At 42.4% G+C, this 4870-nt stretch overlaps 1 non-coding gene across 1 annotated transcript; it reads right to left on the reverse strand.

Annotated features, from left to right (window-relative positions):
* Window positions 1-874: 874 nt before the first annotated feature.
* On the reverse strand, window positions 875-981 carry LOC128292110 (small nucleolar RNA R71). Its single transcript, XR_008282095.1, has one exon. It is a non-coding gene; the product is annotated as a small nucleolar RNA R71 (small nucleolar RNA).
* Window positions 982-4870: the final 3889 nt, after the last annotated feature.

Raw genomic sequence — 4870 nt, forward strand, 5'->3', positions numbered from 1 at the left:
AGTACTTTTAGTTCATGTGGGTTCGACATTCGAGTTTTACTATAAACTATACTACTGTTCGATAGGTGCGCTTGCCTTCATTGTGATAATAGCTAGTTTTCAAGTACGATCAATCATAAATTTAAAACTTATCGCGATTTACGTCAATCAAGTTTTTGGTGCTGTTGCTGGGGAACTAAGATATTAGGAACACTTAATTTTTATTACTTTAGCCATTTATTTTATTGCAATTTAAATTTTATTTTAATTTTTCTTACTAAATTTTTTTTCCTTCTAGCAGGCTTTTATAGTTTATGATAGAAGAAACCCGTCAGGACCATTACTTTTTGATAGTGAGATCGATCACACAGCTCGCAGAAACCGAAGAGAAATAAGGTGAAGCCTAAGATACACAGAATTAGAGCAAGAGGATGATATTCACACCACAACTGAGGAGATGGCTGAAAATCAGAATAATCAGCTTCCTCCGGTTGTTGCTGCAGATTCAATAAATCAGAATCCTGTTCCTCGTACTATGTATGACTATGCTAAACCTAATTTAACATGAACTGAATCGAGTATAGTTAGACCTGCTATTGCTACAAATAAATTTGAACTAAAACCTAACACAATTCAAATGATACAACAGTTTGTTCAGTTTGATGGTTTGCAGGACGAGGATCCAAACGCTCATTTGGCTAATTTTCTGGAGTTTTGCGACCCTTTTAAGATCAATTGTGTTTCTGACGATGCCATTCACCTTCAGTTGTTTCCCTTTTTGTTGAGGAACATAACTAAACAGTGGTTGAACTCGTTACTACGAGGGTCAATCACTACTTGGGAACAAATAACTGAAAAATTTTTACTTAAATACTTTCCACTGGTTAAAACGGCTAAATTAAGAAATGATATCTATTCTTTTGTACAGATGGATTTAGAAACACTCTATGATGCATGAGAGAGATACAAGGATCTATTGAGAAGGTGCCCTCACCATGGGTTACCACTTTGGCTACAGGATTAAACTTTTCACAATGGCCTGAATCCTTCGACTAGACAGATGACTGACGCAGCTGCCGGTGGAACTATTAATAATAAGACACCTGAAGAGGCTTATGAATTTATAGAAGAGATGCCACTGAATAATTATCAGTGGCAAGTCATGAGAACAAAGCCAAAAAAAGCAGCCAGTGTTTTCAACCTCGACGCGGTTACTATGCTATCTAACCAGGTAGAACTTTTAAATAAAAAGATTGACGGTTTTGTGGTTCTACTCAGGTACATCCAGTGATGAGGTGCGACTCAAATGTAGGAGGAGTACACATAGAATATCAATCCTTCAACCCTACCACCGAGGGGGAACACGTTCAATATATGGGTAATAATAATCCTAGATCGCAAAATAACCCATACAGTAACACTTATAGTGCAGGTTGGAGGAACCATCCCAACTTCTCGTGGGGTGCCAAGGAAATCAAAGGCCACAACATCCCCCAGGTTTCTAGCAACCACCTTACCAACAAGAAAAGAAGCTGAACCTTGAGGAGATGCTCATACAAAGTTTATCTCAGTGTCGGAAACTCGTTTTTAGAATACCGAAGCAGCACTTAAGAATCAACAAGCATCGATCCAAGGGCTTGAAACTCAGATAAGCCAACTTGCCAAATTGATTTTTGAATGACCACAAGGTAGCTTGCCAAGTATCACTGAATCTAACCCAGGGAACAACTCAATGCGATTACTGTTCGAGAAAAAGAAGGGTTAGTTGAACCTGAACTAGAATCGAGGCAAGGGATTGTGGTAAACAAAGGTAAGGATGAGGTGACCACAGTGAGCAGAAATCGATAAGTAGAGAGTACAAACCTCGTGTGCCATACCCCAGTGCGACAAGGAAAGACCACACAGATGAACAATTTGGTAAATTCCTTAAATTATTAAAGAAATTACATATTAACTAACCGTTTATTGAAGCTCTTTCACAGATGCCGGACGCAGTTAAATTTTTAAAAGAGATTTTGGCAAACAAGCGGAAGTTGGATGAGGCGTCGCATGTGGAGTTGAACATAGTTTGCTCAGCCATTCTACAGAACAAGCTACCCAACAAGTTGAAATATCTAGGGAGTTTTACGATTCCTTGTTTAATTGGTAGTTTAAATGTTAAAAATGCTTTGGCTGATTTAGGGGCAAGCATTAATGTTATGCCTTATAAAATGTTTAAACAGCTAGGTCTTGGGAAACCCAAACAAACTAGGATGAGCATTCAATTGGCCGATAAAACCATTAGATTTCCTAGGGGTATCATTGAAGATGTTCTTGTTAAAATCGATAAATTTATATACCCAGTAGACTTTGTTGTTCTAGACATAGAAGTGGATAGTGACGTACCTTTGATTTTAGGAAGGCCCTTTTTAGCAGCTACTAGAACTATAATTGATGTTGGTATAGGTGAACTCGCACTTCGTGTGGGTGATGAAACAATCACTCTTTAAGTTCGTAATTCAAGTAACATATCAAATATCGAGGGTGATTGTATAAATCATGCTACTAGTATTGATTATGTAGTGCAACCTTCTTTATAGGAAACACATTCGAAGAGCATACATGAGTCATTTTTAAGCAACAACAAAGGACCCATCTGTAAAGAATGAAGGCTACAAATCGAGAAACTAGATGAATGGTGGATATAGAAACTGAGAACACAAGATAAACCAAAACCACACCATGACGGTTTCGATGTTTCACCAAATCAACTTAAGGTTGGAGACAAAGTACTATTAGATGCAACAGACCCTCGTATTGTCACGTCTGAACCTAATGGAGCAATCTCTCTTACGGTACTTAGCATTTTCCCATACGGTACAGTCGAGGTAATTCATCCCAAATTCGGCGGTTTAAGGTAAATAGTACTCGACTAAATCCTTATTTTGATGAGATTGATAGCATGGATGAGGAGTGTAAACTCCTCGCACCATCATGACCATAACAAGAGAGGTAAGTCGAGCTTAGACTATAAATAAGCGCTTCTCGGGAGGCAACCTGAGTACTAATAGTGTTGATTTCTTTAAGTTTTAGTTTTTAACATCTAAATCATTAATTGAGTCCTTGAACACAGGTTTTTCACATCCACACGGCCAGGTACACGGGCGTGCCACCACGCTAGGCAACATGGTCGTGCGATACGGTCGTGTGAGAACATAGTAAAATTTTTTCGTAACACGGGATTTGATACATTGCCACATCCGTGCAACGTGGCCGTGGTCAGTTTTGTCAAATCAACTCGAGCGTGCGACACGCCCGTGTCTATAAACCATGGTCGAAACTGTCAAATTTACATGGGCGTGTGACACGCCCGTGCCCACCAGCCGTGGTCAATACTTTCAATATAACACGAGCGTGCGCACATATACACAGGCGTGGAAGAAACAAATGAAGTAGGACATAGTCGTCTGACACGGCTGTATGCACCAACACGCCCAAAGAACACGGGCGTGGCCTAAATTTCAAACGCACCTAAATTTGAAAAATCATGAAACACACGGGCACGACTGTGTTCCCTAATATCTATATAAATCCCTCACTATTCATCATCCCTTTCCCTAAAAACCCTAACCCTAGCCACTGAAAATCCCTTCCCCACCACCGACCGGCCACTCCTTTCTCCTTTCTCATTCCATTTTTCTCGCCTCTTTCTCCTTTCTCCCCTCTTCTCACCCTTGTGCACCACACGACCTCAATACCCATGCCCGTAGATGACCCCAACCACACCCCACGATCACGCCATCGCTCCTTCGGCCACCAGTCCTCTACTAAAAGTATAACATGTCAAATCCATGAGGCAAGAAGACTGCTGTCCTTACCTTGAAGAAGCGTAAAGGAGCAGCATCTTCCTCGGGTCCTACCACCAAAATTTGACACCCATTTCTACAGTTTCCCCTAGGACCTCAGGAGAAACTTTTTCAGATACTACGGGCCTGACACTAGGTGTGGGCCGTTGTATTGATTGGACCGCGCTAGAGCAGATCCAACTGGCTGAAGCTGCTCGGGCTCTTCTGACTACTGAACCATGGGGGCTCTTCTTCGAAATCATCGAGCCGACATACCTCGAGCCCACACTCGAACTCTGTTCGACCTTCTACCTCTAAGTTGTTATGACAGAGTTTGATGATCCCAAAACAGTCCAGTTTTGTCTTAGCAATTTAGTTATCCACTTGAGCGTACCTGATTTCAAAGTCGCACTGGGACTTTATACAGAGGAGTTCATGGATAACGACGACTTCGACAGCCTCCATCGCCACATCCACTACTCTCGAAACTCCTTCGGCCACTTATGACCCCAGCCGCTCCAAGGCATTAGCTCTCGCCCCATCCCTGAGATATTTACACGCATCCTAGCCCACACCCTGACAGAGCGGAGAGAAAGTACCGGCGTCGTCAACACTAACGACGCCTACTTTTTATCGAGCATGGCGCATGGGCACGTCTTCGACCTCACTTATTTTATTGCCCTCGCCATTCGACATCAGACAGAGCAGCATAAGAAGAGAGTCTTTTCCATCAGCCTTTATGTGACTCGCCTGGCGCGGTACTTCGGTCTCCTCAACATGGCAGTGCAAGCATCCTCCCTCACCCTCATCGGTCAGATGTCCCCACAGGGCATCTCGACTATGCTCCACATGACGATGATCGAGCGACAACGTGGATTTGACCCTCCCTAGTATCGCGTCATCCAGTCAGCCGAGCAAGAGGACCCAGAGGACATTACTGATGATGTCGTTCCACATCATAAGGATCTAGCTTCTCAGCCACCACCTATTTATCGTCCAGTTCATGCGACGGCTTCACTCTCTGACATCTCTGAGCGCCTCACTCGATTTGAGCAGCAACAATATTT

The sequence above is a fragment of the Gossypium arboreum genome, chromosome 4 (genome assembly GCF_025698485.1).
Source record: "Gossypium arboreum isolate Shixiya-1 chromosome 4, ASM2569848v2, whole genome shotgun sequence".
NCBI classification, from domain to species: domain Eukaryota; kingdom Viridiplantae; phylum Streptophyta; class Magnoliopsida; order Malvales; family Malvaceae; genus Gossypium; species Gossypium arboreum.